Source organism: Molothrus ater, chromosome 20 (genome assembly GCF_012460135.2).
Source record: "Molothrus ater isolate BHLD 08-10-18 breed brown headed cowbird chromosome 20, BPBGC_Mater_1.1, whole genome shotgun sequence".
NCBI lineage: Eukaryota > Metazoa > Chordata > Aves > Passeriformes > Icteridae > Molothrus > Molothrus ater.
In genome coordinates this window covers 4449061-4465418 of record NC_050497.2, presented here as the reverse complement: position 1 = coordinate 4465418, position 16358 = coordinate 4449061, and the positions used below count along the sequence as shown (strand labels likewise).

Sequence of the window (16358 nt, the reverse complement as noted above, 5' to 3'; positions counted from 1 at the left end):
CAAATTCCTAGAAAGAACAATAGGGGATGTCCTCTCAGGAAGAATGGGATAGGAAGCAACCTGGGGCACCTCTCTGCATTGCCATTATTTGCATGCTCTGGGCAAGGAGACTGAGGTGAGTAAACAAAACCTGAGGGAAGGAAAAACAGAGTTATCACAACAGAGCTTGTTTCAAGGCCCCTAGAATGCTTTTCTTATGGGTAGGAGATCAAATTGAACCAAGCATCACTCAGCATGAGGCAGAACACTTTGGAATGCTGTGTCCCAAACTGAGACACAAATTCCTGGGAATCAGGCAAATGTGATGGTGTCCACAGGGGTCTGAGGATGAGGGAAGAGACGAGGATCTGACTCCCTGTTTCAGAAGGCTGATTTATTATTTTATGATATATATTACATTAAAACTATACTAAAAGAATAGAAGAAAGGATTTCATCAGAAGGCTGGCTAAGAATAGAATAGGAAAGAATGATAACAAAGGTTTGTGTCTCGGACAGAGAGTCCGAGCCAGCTGGGCTGTGATTGGCCATTAATTAGAAGCAACCACATGAGCCCAATCCCAGATGCACCTGTTGCATTCCACAGCAGCAGATAACCATTGGTTACATTTTGTTCCTGAGGCCTCTCAGCTTCTCAGGAGGAAAACTCCTAAGGAAAGGATTTTCCATAAAAGATGTCTGTGACAGACATATCCCACAGTACTGAGACAGTTTTCTGAGTCTCACTTAAAACACAAAACACGCAAAATCAGGCAAAGTCCCTGTTTGTTTATCAGACATCCAGACCATGCACAGTGCTTGGATTAGAGCTTGGCACTGCCAGGCTGCTGCTGCCCAGGCCCTGCTGGAAGTGCAGCCTGCTCCAAGAACACCCTGCTGGAAAACAACGCCTCAGGGTGGGTGGGCAAAGGCAAATCCAGGTCCCAGGGCAGGAGGCAGGGACCCCACAGGCTGCTCTTGGCCTTGGAGCTGATGAATGCAGTGAATGGAGAATCCCCAGAGCATGAAATCACCCCCTCCAATTGCAGCTGCATTCCCTTCCCTTCTCCTGCCCACCAGCCAAGCAAAGGCTGTTGGATGGAGGCTGGCTTGATAAACTTTGGCTGGTCATGGCCACCTTCATCCCTTCCCTGAGGATCAGGAGCCTGAGCAAAGAGGAGCCTCACTATCAGCAAAATTCTTGCCATTGCAGTCATGCTGGCTGAACTTATAACCAAACTTTGTACATGAGACACCACTGGCCAGCCAGCCATGCTGGTCATCCCTTCACACACCCAGTTTAGGTCTTGTTAAGAGTTGCCCCTCACTTACCATCTTCTCTGAAAGGCTCCCATGTGTCTGTTAGGAAATTCACTGGGAATATCCCCCCATCTAAATCTCGTATCTTAGATTCAAGTCTTTGTTCAATTTCCTCTCGGTATTAATATTTTTTTACATGACTTTACAGTCATGTTTGTGCCTACAGCTTGTTTCACCACTCTCAGCTCCTCTCCAGTTTCCATGGATCAAAGGAACTTCCACAGCATCACCTTCCCAAGAGGCAGCTTTCTCCTGAAGCTTTTTCCACCGCCCCAGCATCATCTCCCTCTCTGTCTCTTTGGATCTATATCTTCTGCTGCAAATTCAATCAGAGCCTCTCTGGGAGACTCATACAAGTCAATAGAGTGACCAATGGTAGGATGGGTTAAAGTGAGGTTTAGGGTGAGCAGATCTGTGAGGAATTGATAGGAAGGCAGGCTTTGATGCTGGGAAGGTGGAGAGGCACAATCCATCACTCCTCACTTAGGATCCCACTTTTAAAGTGTCTGTGCTCCCACTGCAGTCCTTAGAGATCCAACCAACACCCTCCAGCTGCTGACTGCACTGGAGATCTCCACCAGGGATAGCAGGAATTGATCAGAGAGATCCAAGATCCCTATATCACACCCCATCCACCTGGACCTGTCATCCTGTCTGTGTGAAATGTGCTCATCTGTATGGTCTGTACAGGCTTCTCTCTCAATTCCTCTGCAGCTGTATCTGTTCCAAAAATAACAGCTAGCTCCTCTGCATTTTGTGATTGTGCCATCCTAATTAAAACAAATTCCAACCTTCAAACAGCAGTCGTAGGAGCCCATCAGTTCTATGGGAAAGAATAGACAAATACCTTTTCCAAATTATCTTTCCTCCAGGTTTCAAACGGGTCCTTGACTCAATTTTGTTTCTGTGGGAGCAGTCATGACGTCAGACCTGGGAGCTGTGATGTCACTGAGGAATAATCACACATTGGAGAAGACAGCAGGAAAAAGGAAGCAAACAAATGTGTTTATCCACAAACCCTCCTACCACGAGGAACTGGAATCTCCGATGGTAATTTACCACACGTTGCTAATGTGTTTGCTATAATGCATTTCTTAATTCTTTTTTCCTTTGATTCTGGCTGCACAGGAAGGTTCATCAGGGCTGGAACAAGCAGGGGAAGCAGATTGAGATGAGCATTACGGATCTGCCGTGCTCTGGTTTATGGTTTGTTCCCAGCGATACACAGTAAGTAAAACAAGCACTGATTGAGTCAGCTGCCTCCTGGGTGTTCATTTGCTGGAGTGTGAGGAATATTAATGCTAAGAACATCCTCGTGCACCAGGAGAGGCAGGAGGAGGCAAGCAGATTACCCTGGTTTAGGGGTATTATACACGCGCCTGCAACTTCCAAAGACACACAGAGGAAATATTTCCGTGGGGTTTTGTCTCTTATCTTCTTACAGTCTTACAGATTTTGGAGATGCATTGCCCTGGAGTTTTTAATACTCAGAGTTTTCAGGCGGGATTGTGATTATTTCTTTTTTTTTTTTTTTTTTAATCCTCCTTTATACAGGGGGGAGGGAAAAAAAAAATACAAGTGCTGAGTTTCATCAGGATAAAGAAAGAGCAGGTTCCAAGAGAAGAAAGAAGAGATGAAAAAGAGAAGTTTGATTAAAATCCTCTCTTGTTCTGTGTGTTTGATGTAAATATCTTCACACCTTTCTCTTTTCCTTTGCAACCTCAGCAGAGGGTTCAGCCCATCACCAGGGGATTGAGTTCCAAGCTCAGGGCTTTGTAGTTGCTGCTGCTCTTGCTGCTGTTGTCTAAAGGGATTATAAGCCTTTGTAAAGCTTGTGTTAACACCCTGGAGGGGAAAAATGAGTTTCCAAATAACCTTTGTTGTGCATTTCCTGTCTGAGGTACCCCAGGAAAGGAAAAATCAGCAAGTGTTTGGGCTTCACGAGTAGGTCACTGAAAGTTCACAAACAAGGTCTGCAGCCTCTCTGACCCTCTCCAAGTGCAGAGATGCTCCTTGTCCTTGTGTTGCTGACACCAGGACCTGCTAAGAATAGCAATGCCCTTCTCTGTGCACCAGGAAACATGTTCAATTTTAAACTGGATTTAAAAAAAAATATATATCTGGAGAAGCTACACTAGGTGCTGAGCTCCCAGCACATCCTCCAGTAACATTTGGGCACTTTATATTCCATAGCATCTTTGGAAAATCCCAGCTCAGGATCCAACTCCACAGCTTCAGCCTGACTCTCTGTATCTTTTCAAACCTTTTTATTTTTTCTTTCCCCTTGCTGCAGGAGGATTGGTTTTGAGCCACGTCTCCCCCTCCAGACACTGTAAAGGTGCAGAGCTGTTTGGTATTCAGGGAGAGCTGGAGGCTGAGGGTCATTCAATATTCCAGTGTGAGGAGTGGGCTGCTCAGTATTCCAGGTGTGTGCCAGCACCAGCAGGCAGGACTGGGCAGCTGTGGATGGCTCAGCATTCCTAAGGTGTGCTCCAGGGGCTTCAAGGCTGTCAGGGAGCAGGGCCAGGGTGAGAGTCCCTCAGAATTCACAGCTGTGTCCCTGGGAAGGGCTGAGGACAGGCAGCCATCCCATTCTCTGCTTGGAGAATCACAGGGTCAAAGGGAAAATTATAATGGAGAGAAGAGGGAGAGAGAAGTGGGCAAGATGAGAAGGGAGAGTGATGAAAGGGCAGCACTTCAGAAAATGAGACTTCTGAGCCCCTCACTGGGTACTTTGCAGGAGCCACACTTTAGGTTTAAATTAAAAGGGTGAAGGCAATGCATTCCATCTTTCTAAGGCTGACTTAAGGACCCAGAGCAAAGCTGTCCAGATACACTCATTATCACATCTTTTTTTGCTGTTGGTCAGTGTTAGGTTCTGTGATAAAAAGATTCATCCCCACAAACACACAGGATCACAACAGGAGCAGGGGGGAAGCCAAGGACCTGCACAGAGAACTGCAGGCCCCTAAGCCAGCTCCTCATGGGGTGCCACAGCCACCAGCCCCATCCCTCAGGGGCAAAACCATCAGGAGGAAATTCTGACATATTGGGCACCAGGAATTTTTTTTTAACTCCCTCATTAGTATTTATTTTTGTCTGAAATTATGACATTTTCAAAACGAAAGTGAAACCCAAATTTATGACAATTAACAGATAATTTTTTTTTTATTCACTCAAATATTTTTTTTCTTACAAATCAGGCAGTAACAATTTTTGCCTTCTCAGAATAAAAATCAGATTGAGCATAGAGGAAGAAAGAATCTGAGGTGTTGGATAGGAGAAAATGTTTCCAACACAGCCCTTTTCCTGAGGCCATCTGCTCCTTCCTTACCAGGTATGGGTTTGTAGGTGCTATGTGCCAGCTCCTACAGAAGACAAGCCAGCTCTGTGTGCAGGTACTTCTGAGGATGCCTAGCACAAGGCTGAACAAATGGGCTGCCCATGGAAATTGGAGGAAAAGTTGTGTTTTGGAAAACCAAAAATGATACTGGACTCTAATGCCTGCTGCGAGGGATGAAACTTCCCAGAGAGTGGATGTGGAGCTAAAATGGGCACCAGTTAAACCTTACCCTGCCATCAAAAGGTGGTGATTTTTGTGTTTACATGGACATGTAGTGATAGGACAGGGAGGACTGGCTTTAAACTGAAAGAGGATAAATTTACTTTGGATATTAGGAAGAAATTCTTCCCCTGTGAGGGTGGGCAGGCCCTGGCACAGGGTGCAGAGAAGCTGTGGCTGCCCCTGGATCCCTGGAAGTGTCCAAGGCCAGGCTGGATGGGGCTTGGAGCAATCTGGGACAGTGGAAGTGTCCCTGCCATGGCAGGGGGACAGAACTGGATGATCTTTAAGGTCCTTTCCACCCCAAACCACTCCATGATTGTATGAAATCTGCTTCACAGATTCCTCTCCTCTCCTCTCCTCTCCTCTCCTCTCCTCTCCTCTCCTCTCCTCTCCTCTCCTCTCCTCTCCTCTCCTCTCCTCTCCTCTCCTCTCCTCTCCTCTCCTCTCCTCTCCTCTCCTCTCCTCTCCTCTCCTCTCCTCTCCTCTCCTCTCCTCTCCTCTCCTCTCCTCTTTGTATTTACCTTTTCTTTCTCCATCAACCCTTGGCCTTAAAGCATGAAATCAGAGGTCTCTGGATCTCCTACACCATGAAATTATTTAGTGAATATAATGTTTATTCAAGATTCTTGATTCACTCAACCCACTCTCTAAAGGAATCTCTCCCAACATGCCCCCCAGTACTTAGCTATGAAAATTACATTCCCTTCCCCATGACTTTGTCAGTGCAGGGAACATCACAGCCTGCTTCAAAATGCTGCACTGTACTTAATGGTATTTTATGACACATTTTTCAAATCAAATTTAAAAGCATAACTGAGTGGAATTAAATTAATGCTGTCTGGTAATGTCAGCAGCAGTGGAGCTGTGCATGGCTGGCTTAGCTTCTAAACCTCTGGCAGCTTCCTGGGACTTATTTCTGACTGCAGGGTAAGAAGGAATGCAGTGATGGGAAATTTTTTTGTCTATGGAAGGGAGTGTGTGGGAGTAAATAGATGGCAGCTGAGGTTTGGGCAGAGTTAGTCCTAAGTTTAGATGGAGGTTTGTTCCTGGGTGAAGGAGGGAATGGAAATTTAGGATGTGTATCCATGTGAGTTTTGGGGTGATGAATGCATGTACAAGAGCTCTGAGAATATCCCTGTATTAACCCAGGCAGATCTTATTAGGTCTGGTTTTGGGGTGGTTCCATTTTCCCCTCCCACCGGCTCAGGTAGGATGATGAAATACATCCCAGCACCCATAGTAATTATTGTGATAATGATTTCAATGGCAAATTGTCATGTAACCGAGCAGAATGCACAGTCTGTGCTGTGTATATCTTGTCTGTGTGTGGTCAGGGCATTCAGGAATGCCCCCTGAGCAGCTTTGGAGCTGGAAAATGCAACAGAGCTCATGCAGGATGCAGGAGGAGTGTGTGCATGTGCTGCTGTGTGCAGGGCCATGGAGGTGTGCAGCCTGATGCATTTTGTGTCCACAGGTGTTGTAGAGCTTATTCTCATAACACAGAGCCAACAAAGATGTGTTTGAGATGGTATCTGCCTCACTTGTGTACATCATCTTCCTTTTCTCACTTTCTGGTTTAAAAGCAGCAATTCCAGCTTTTTCCTTTTCTGCATTGCGAAAACATCTCATGGCCATTTTAGCCAAAATAGATCACGCTTGCTCCAAGACTGCACAGCACAGGATGTACTTCAGCAGTACCCAGAAACATTTTTTTTATTCCTCAATGACTTTCCATCTCCCCACCCTGTTCAAAGCCATGCACTTCAACACATTGATTGTCTGGGCCTCTTTACCTTCCACACAGGCAACACTCAAAATGTTGTTTTCAGAGAAGAGGGAGAGCATTCCTACTGACAGTGCTGCATTAGAATTGCACAGACCCAGGTGGCATCCAAATGAGCTCTGCTGGAGTATTCCAGTCTCCTCTTGTCCCCACAGAACATTCAAGTTGCCATTGATCTTGGGTTCATATTCTGGGGGGAGGATGGTGGACTCTGTTTCTCCTGATTAAATAACGCAGGTGACAGCTGCCCCTCAGCCCCCAGACAAGACTGAGCTTGTCTGAAGCAACCCTTCATGAAGCATAAATAAAATGTTGCCCACAGGCTGCCCTTGGATCCCTGGAAGAGTCCAAGGCCAGGTTGGACAGGGCTTGGAGCAGCCTGGGACAGTGGGAGGTGAGGGGTTATGAGATGAGCTTCAAGGTCTCTTCAAACCCAAACCATTTTAGGATTTTATGATTCTACGATAAAATGACCACTGGTCCTCAGCTTCTCTTTTGTTTGCTTTTCACGTTGAAGGCTTTCAAATGTACAGCCCTCCCTTTAGAGAAGATCACAGAATCCCAGAATGGTTTGGGCTGGAAGGGACCTTAAGGCCAACCTCACCCCAAACCCCTGCCATGGGCAGGGGCCCCACAAGGCACCACCCTCTCCCACAGAAGTGTTGATGGTGGTGCCCTCTCCATCCCAATGCCCTGGTGATGATCCCATTCCTCCACCTGTTCCACAGGCTTTGGTTTTTCTGGAAGCTGAGACCCCTTTGAGGGCAGATAATACATTTATACTGGTGTGTAAAGCACCAGAGATATTTATGCTGCTTTATAAATAATAAAGCTCTCTTGGATTTATTTGGAGATGCAGAAGTACAGAAAAAGGGGGGAGTAATAAGTCAAGGAAACAAAGAAAACACCAAACCCTCCCCCCAAAACAACAACAACAACAACAAAACCCCAAAGGTCAATGAAAACTCATGCTAAGCCTTCCTAAGTATGACAGATAATGATGAAGCCAGAGGAATTCTGAGATTCAAAAAGGGAAGAAAAAAAAAGACTTTTTGAAGCTTCATTGCTCATTTTCTATTCCCTATGCAATTTTATTTCCAAAGATTGTTCTTTTTTCTGGGTACCTTCCCTAAGCCTGGCTTGTGCATGGAATTTCCCTGGGATTTCCAAAGCAACTTTTGGGGCTGGGAGCACCCCAGAATTTCTGAATTTTTTAAAATGTTGAAATAAAATGGCTTCACAAGGATACTTTCCCCCAGTTTTTGGTTTTTTGGTTTGTTTTTTTTTTATTTCTCAGAACTTGACACGAGGTTGAAGCAGAATTTCATAAACTGCTCTTAGTGCACAGGGATTTACACTGCTGGAATTCTGTATGCCAGGCAGAGGGAGACTCATTTCCTCAATTTACCCATCTAGGTGTTCAACCCCTGAGGCTGATGTGGTCACACCAGGCTGCCTCTGCAGCCAGCAGCACCAGGCTCCCCTGGAAGAGGCCTCATTTCCCTCTCCAGAGCTGGCTCTAATCTGGGTCAGAGGGATCCTCTGGGGAGGCACCCACAGCCCCAGCCTGAAGAGAGATTGGGGTGATTATCCCAGCCCTCTCCCTGCTCCTCTTCTGCAGGGAAGGGAGATGAATCCCAGCCTCAGCAGCTATTACATCCCTCTGGGTTAAAGTGCTTAAAAATGTCTCTTCTTTGCCAGCTTGAAAGCCTCCATCTTTCTCACCAAGAGACAATTTCATGCTCTTAAACAAAGTACTAAAGCATGAAAGCACGATTCCAGTCTGTTCTTTCTGTAGGGCTGCTTAAAGAAAAGGGGCCATGTGATGTGCACTGGATTGAGCTGAGGAGCTGACATTGGTGTCTGGGAAATGTTCCAGTAGACTGAGCAAGAGGGCTCTGCTCCGTGCCAGCATGAAAAGATACAATTTTCCTGGAGATGCATCCATTTCCACCTGGTCTGCATTTGGCATGGGGAGAAGAGAAATTGCCCCTTGATCAGGGCATCTTTGACACATTGAGTTATCCCTCTCATGAGTAATGGAGTAAAGATGAGCACACCTTTGATATGTTAGAGTGGCTTCCCATAAATATTAAAGTGAAAGGGAACTTCATGGACTTATGGGATGGGAGCACCTGCAATTCATCTCCACGTGCTGAGGCTGAGGTGGCTGCCAGCTGCTGCCTTCCCACAGGGGTCATTCATGGCTCTCTCTGGGCTTCTCCTGCCTGCTTTTCTGCTTTTCCAAGGTCTTCATGGATGGAAGGAAAACTCTGCCTTGCTCAGCCTTAGTTTTCAAGGTAGCTGAGCTCTCAGAGCTCTTCCTGCTGTGCCTAGGGAGAATGTGAAATCACCATCAGTGGAGGCTTTTAAAAACAGCCCAGGCAAGTTCATGTCTTCAAAAGCATTGATCTTCCTGACCCTACTGGAAAGCAAAAGGGTTGACTGCAGGTCATTCATGAACCTTCCCACTTCTGCTGACCACATTTGCTCTCTCATGGCACAGTCTCTGAAGAACTGTTTCTCAGCCTGTGGTCTGCACAGCACCTGGACGTGGTGCATGAACTGATGGCAGAAAGCAATTGAACTGAGAAATGGAAATGCACATCCACGTGCTATCAACAGGCAAAATGGGGAGGAAACAGATTAATGAGGCTCAGAGGTTTGGCATTATTTCTGTGCAGCTGTACATTAAAATTGTGGTGGAACTTTGATATTTTTTAAAAAGTAATTATCCATTTGAAAAGAGAAACAATATCCTAAAGGCTATCAAATGGATTAAGAGCACAAAGCCTGAGAGGTGGCAAATCTCACAAGAAGCTCAGTGAGTTTCCTGTTATTAATCACCAAATCATTGGTAGAACACCAGAAGAGCCTGGTAGCCTCCAGCCTCTCCTTTCCATGTTTTTTTCTTGTGTCTTTTCTGCTTCAGTTTGCAGAGTGATGCATCAAATAATCTCAAAGGAGGAAAACTGATCTTGGCAGGGTTTGCTGGTATCATCTGAAGTAATTTTCCTCCTCTTCCCAACCCATTCTCTTGCTGATTTCTTGCCAGGCTGTTTACACACCAAAGGTTTCTGCTGCACCCCTTAAGAGATGAGCAATGGATGCTGATCCAGCTGTTAAATGGAAGTAAAATCTGGAAATCAGTAAATCACCACCAGATGCTTATCAGGAACCCAGTGGTGCTGCCCAGCTCCTCCCTGGATCAGAATGAGGGAGCCTCTCACACCCAGGTGCTCCATTCTCTGCTGCACCTCAATAAAATGGAAAGTGTTCTTTTATTTCTGCCTTTTGTGGTGTCAGACACAAACCCCTGCCTGCTGCAGACACAGCCTGACCATGGCTCTGCAGCCTTGGCAACAACCTGAGGAAACTGCACCTCTGCTCAGGCCAGGCATGAAGCTTGAGAAAACCCAATTGTTTCAGAACCACACAATGGTTTGAGGTGGAAAAGACTTTAAAGATCTCATTCCACCCCCTGCCATGGGCAGGGACACCTTCCACTATCCCAGGGTGCCTCAAACCTCATCCAGCCTGGCCTTGAGCACTCCCAGGGATGGGGCAGCCACAGCTGCTCTGGGCACCCTGTGCCAGTGCAGCTCCAGTTTCCTCACTATTCTTCCAGATTTTCACCTGTAAGAGAGGAACCAGCTCAGTGTCTTCCCCAGGAATGTGATTTCAGGTTTTAGTGCAAGATCTGGATGCCCTGGGCAGATTCCTGGCTGTTCTAAGCCACTGAGCCTGTTTACATCCAGTTCAGGTGCCTGTGTTTTGTTAAATCAAAGTAATTCCTTAGGAAATTAACACTAGGTTTCAACATCTGTAGCAGAGTGTGTGCTTACATGTCACATCTGCACCTGTGCAAACGCCAATTAACCCTTGTAATTAGCCACAATTTTTCTCATTACCATTAAGATGAGAATCAAAAGCAGGATTTGCTTCCTCATTTTTCCTTCTTCTTTCTTTCAGCTGATGATGTTTCTATCAGTGTGGTAGACTGTGGGATGTGTGTAATTGGCTATGTGAGGCCAATCTTAAGGAAAATAATGCACTCAAACTAAACCCTCAGAATCAAATATCCAAGACCTCAGCACCTGAAATGCTGATTTGATTTTCAGAAGAGTTTCTTGCTTATTTAAGCACCCAAAAGATGGGGTAAATTTGTGCCATTTCTCTGCCTCTAGCAGTTTTACCATGATGTAGATTGTTAAGGGGAATCAATGCATAGAAAATGGAGCATTTTGAAGAAAATTTGACTCCAAGAGCCTTCAACCCTTCTGAAAATGGTGAAAGACTGTGGTTATTTCATCACTGCATGAGGCTTTCCTGCCCTACTTCATGGTTTGTAATAAATAGATATTATCTGACAAGCAACAATACTTCCCCCCCATTATTTATCATTATTCATTAATCACACCTCAGTAATCATCTACATTATTTATTATTATTCATTACCTTTTGAATAAATAATAACCATGGCAGGAATTACCATTGTGAGGAGCATGGGGAAAGACAGGATATTCATGTGTGAAGTACCAGACTCCCACAGACTTTATTTATGAGGAAGTCCGCTGTGGGTAGGAAGAGTAAGAAGAATACTGTAGCTACCATGGTTTAAGTGAGGAAAGGCTTGTGAGAAGTATTACTTCTTATTATCCCAAATTATATAATTGAGGGGGGGGGGAAAAAGCCAGAAGAGATTTCAGACACTGAACTCTTTCAAAATTGAAATAGAAGCAGCACAACTTTATTTTTGGATGTTATTATTTTACCATTGGGTTGATAGGAATGGATTAGCATACATTGGTTGTTAATGTATGTACTTACAACTCTTCTGAACACAATTTATTTTTCCTTAAATCTATTTCAGGATTGTATGGAGCTGCATTGATTTTGATGGAGCTTCTGGCAGAGAGATTTATCTCCAGGATGGCTTTCTGATCACTTCCAAAGACAGAGATTGGGATCCCAATTGAAATGGAAGTCACTTCTCAGCTTAAAGAAATGTAACAGCCCTGATCTAGATGTCCATCAACAGAAAGCTTATTAAAGTATTCTTTAAAGCACCCAGTAAAGGATAATTCATGGCTGTCCTTTCTAGTTGATTAAAGAGCTAAAATTTCTTACTTTAACACAGTTCTCCTTCCTGTTGGGAATTAAGCCTCAGACTAATTGTCTTACACCCTCAGAACCCACTGAGGTGTCCTGCAGCCCATCACTGAACTGCACTGCGGCCTCTTTCAGTCTTTTCTTATTAAGGTTTAACTATTTCAGCTTTTCTGACAGGTCCTGTTTCCTGCAGCTTCTCCCCTCCTTGCTGGCCCCTGTTTGAATCTCTGCACTCTGGGCACATCAGGACATGGGTGCCCCGACCCTCCCTGTCCAGCTGAAGCCCCCCAGTCCCAGCCCAGCAGGATGGGTGACCTGCCTGGTGCTGCCTTCCAGAGGAGGCTTTCCTCTCCTCACTGGAAATTCACATTCATCCTGGCAAGCACCAGAACCCCAGAGCCTTCTCCTTTCCCATCAGGGCAGTTTTTCTCCCTTTCACGGACACAGCTGTGGTTTCTCCTTCCTGAGGAGTCATTTGCACCATTGTCCTATTGAATTTCATCTTGTTGATTTCCTGCTGCTCCTCTGATGAATCAGAATCCTTTTAAATTCCAATCCTGTCTCCCAAACTGCTCGCAGTCCCTTCCAGCAAAGTGTCACTTGCAAATTTTATAGATGTGCACCTCAGTACATCATCCACATGGATAATGAAAATATTGAAGTAATGTGGGACTCCAATCCTAATGTCCTTCCAGTTTAGAGGAGAACTATTCATGTGTGACTCCTCAGCCAATTGAGGGCCCATCCTGATTCAGGACTTCCACTAGATCATATTTTCCTTGTTTGCTTCTAATAAAATGCAGTGGGATGATATTAAAATCAAGATACATCACAGCTGCTGCATCCTCCTAAACCACTATGGCAGGTGGCTTTTATAAGGAAGAAAATTAGATTAATATGACAGAAATTGTTCTTTGCAAGTCCATGTTGACTGCACCTCTTATTTTTATTATCCCCCAGGTGCTTATAAATTAATTAATAATTTAATCTATTATTTTTCTGGGTTAAAATGACTGGTCTGTAGTTCCCTGGGGCTACCTCTTCCCTTTCCAAATGTAGGAACTATGTTTGTCCTTCTCTGGTCCTCATACAATTCCCACCAAATGTTATTTCCTACCAGACATCCAGGAACCAATTTTAATTTGATATGCCATAAAAATTAGGGCTTGCATAATTAGTTTCTTCAAGTCTGGCAGGTGCATAACTCAACTCTTCCATGTTTTCATCCATCTGGATCTGTTGCTGTATGTGCTGTAGGTTGCCATTCCTTTATGTTAAATTTCTTAAGAATCACATAAATCACATCAGGTTAAAAAAAAACCAAACCAAAACCTTTGCTAAAAACACCTCACAATCATCTGGCTGCCCATTCTGGAGTCTCTTAAACTTCTTGCTATTATACCACAATTAATATGCACAGAAAAATAATAATAAAAATAAAAGAGGTGAGTTATAGGTAACCTGCTAGAGTCAGGGGGGTTTGTTCCCTCACACTGCAGGTTTGGGAGCACAGGGAACACCCTTTGATCCTCTGCACAAAAAATCCAGGGCCACTTTGAAGCACCTCTCCTGGCAGAAAGGCCCTTCCCCATCCCTTGGGCTATGTGGGACCCCAGCACATCCCTCTGGTCGTCAGGATGGCCAGGACCCTGCCAGGGGGCTCAGAGACCCTGGCACAGAGCCCAGAGCACCTGTGGGTTTGATTGTGACCCATGGAGCAAATCACCAACCTTAGTATGAGGATCAGCAAGCCACAACAGTTTAGGTAGAATGATAGTGAAGTTATCATGGGGTGAAAAGTAGATTTTGGGGTTTTTGGTATGGGGGTTCAGGGGGCAAGATGGAGGGATCTGGGTGTGTCCAGCCTTTCTCCTTCTTCTTCTTGGCCTCCATCTTCTGCTGTGATGGTGGCACTTTGGGATTGGTTTAGAGTAGAAGCTCAGTGTCTAACACAGGTGATAGGTATTGGAAAGGAATTGTAAACATTGTACACATGTAGTTTTTAGTATAAAGACATAACCCTGCCCTGGGGCAGGCAGAGTGCCTGGAACTGTCCTGCTGGATGGACCTCAGGCAGGACAGGAGAAAGAATTTTATAAATAAGACACAATAAGCAACCTTGAGAGTGAGAAATGAAGAGCCCTGACTCCTTCTTGACCGCCAGGCTGGGAGAAGAGACTTTCCAGCTTTTCTTGGGGCCACTCTGACCAGAGAGAGATCCTGACACTTGGGCACAGGTTGATCTACACCTCTTTTGCCTGGAAGGCAAACGACACTCAAGAAAAACATTTTGAAGCTTCCTTACCCCACATTTGGCACTAATGAGCTGATGAGTGAAGTCTGCAGCCAAAGAAGAGTTTGCCAAGAGAGCCCAGGCTCTCCTTGCTGCCTGTGAGTTGGTGCCTTCCCCAAACAGCCTGTGAGACAGGAAGGGCATCCCCTCCTTAGAGCATCAATCATCCCTTTAATTTGTGATCAGATGCTGTGTGAGAGGCTGGCAGGTGTCACTTCATGGCTGTGGAACTGAAGGCAGCTTGCTCTGCTGCATCCCTGCCCCTCAGTGGCTCCTCAATGTGCTGGAGAATCAATGCAAGGCCTGAAGTGTGACTGAGAGCAGCAGAGGGGAGACAAACAGGAGCATGCAGGAGTTTATCTCCCTGCAGAGCAGTGTGTGGGTGACAGCTGAGGCAGCCAGAGCTGAAAGGCACCTCAGACTACACTGAGGTGTTATCAGACATCAGAGACTCCCAGCACTGCTGTCCCAGCTCCTGTGTCAGGGTCGACAGAGGATTTCCACTGCATGGACTAAAAATGAGTGAAAGGCACTTCCAGGACAAGAACTCCTATCTCCTTCTCTTGGGCTAAGGTCGGCTTTAGTTCATATATCTGATATTTTCTGTGTTCTCTTTCTCCTGCTCTCACTCACAAGGGGTGTAGGTGCACTGTCATGCATATCCTAAAGCACAATTTGGTGTCATCACTTCTGAACATGCTTTCCTTCAGGATCAATATTCAGGCCCAAGATATTTTGGGTTCCTCATGATATCAGCCATCTAACCCCTATTTAGGTGACTAACTCCTATTTTAATCAGCAAAAGTTAAATATCTTTAAAGAGCTGGTCCCCAGTGCCTTCCAGCTTCAGATCCAATCACTGCTTCATCAGTCCCTGGGTCCAATCAGCAGTGATTGATTTAATGATGTCAATATTCCTTTCCACTCCTCCATAATTTCCTGTCCCTGCCCTTTATGACTTACTATAGGAAGCAACCCATTTTGATAATTCAGTATTCCTGCTGCAGACAAATCTGCTGAAAATGAAAAGCCAAATTCTCCACAGCCCCGAAAAGCATCAGGAGCTGCAGCAGCAGTGTTCAGGCTGCTATTTATTGAATTGTTTGTCTATAATGCAATGCCACAGTTTAAAAAATTAAATTAGTCTAATTATCCTATTTAAGGCGATAACTCTCCTGTTGCTACCACTCCCATAATTTTCTGCATTTCCATCTCCTAAATTATCCACTTCTAGGCTCTTTTTTTCTAGCCTGTATATATCTGAAAAAAAAATCCTTCGAGGTATAATTAACTTTTTCATTCAGAATCCTAATTTCCTCTCTCAGACATTTTCTGCAGTGTTTAAACTATTTATTATGCAAACTTAGAGAAGTCAAAATATGAATTATGTACAAATCTACGTACTGGAGTTCTCAGCTAATCACTGCATCTTTGTGTCTTGTGGTTGAAGGGAACCAAAGTGCACAGAGTAGACAGCATCACAGTCCAGAGCTCAGCATATAAATTTTATTTCCTCCTGTAAAAGACATCCTTTTCCCCCTAAAATTAAATAACTTAATGTCATCCTTTTAATGATTTTATTTTATTTTTCCTGTGCACAGGTTGTTTCTTATCACCCAACCACTGTTTGCCTTCCTTCACATCACACTTCCCCCATCTCCTCTCAGCACTCCCCCTGCAATGGGACATGCAATGACTTCCTCAGCCTGGGGAAGATCACACACAGCTGGTCTCTGATTCTTCTCCTTTTCCTGAGTTTTCCTCACCTGTTTTTTTCTTTGCCCTTGCATTTCTTGGCTTTCCTGGTGGGATTCCTCACTGTAATTGCGAGGGTGTGGACTGCCTCGTCCTTATCAAAGGCATTTATCTCCACACATCCTTTAGGCTTTGCCAACATCCCGAAGCACGCTGATGTTCTTGGGGTGGTGAGGGCGCTAAGCCCAGACTGAGGCCTGAAAGACATCACAGAAAAAGAGATTGTGGTCCCAAGGATTTTCAATCCATGACTCCTTTGCTAATTAATAGCACCTCAGTGGCCGTCTATCTGTCCTGTCAGCAGGAAGATGCTCAAAACCCTCTGTGGCTTTTCAGTGTCATATTTCCATGTGTGTCTGTTGGAATGAACATGGAATTACATTGTCTGGAGAAACCTTTTTGCTCCCCATGCACGTGACAAGGAAAAGAAGGGAAATTTTAAGGAAAGGAAATTTCAAGGAAAGGAAAGGAAAGGAAAGGAAAGGAAAGGAAAGGAAAGGAAAGGAAAGGAAAGGAAAGGAAAGGAAAGGAAAGGAAAGGAAAGGAAAGGAA

General features: G+C 44.9%; 1 long non-coding RNA gene across 1 annotated transcript; it reads left to right on the top strand.

Annotated features, from left to right (window-relative positions):
• Positions 1 to 2107: 2107 nt before the first annotated feature.
• On the top strand, positions 2108 to 11730 carry LOC118693525 (uncharacterized). The gene is made up of 2 exons (XR_004981266.1): positions 2108 to 2525; positions 11520 to 11730. It is a non-coding gene; the product is annotated as an uncharacterized LOC118693525 (long non-coding RNA).
• The last annotated feature ends 4628 nt before the right edge of the window (positions 11731 to 16358 follow it).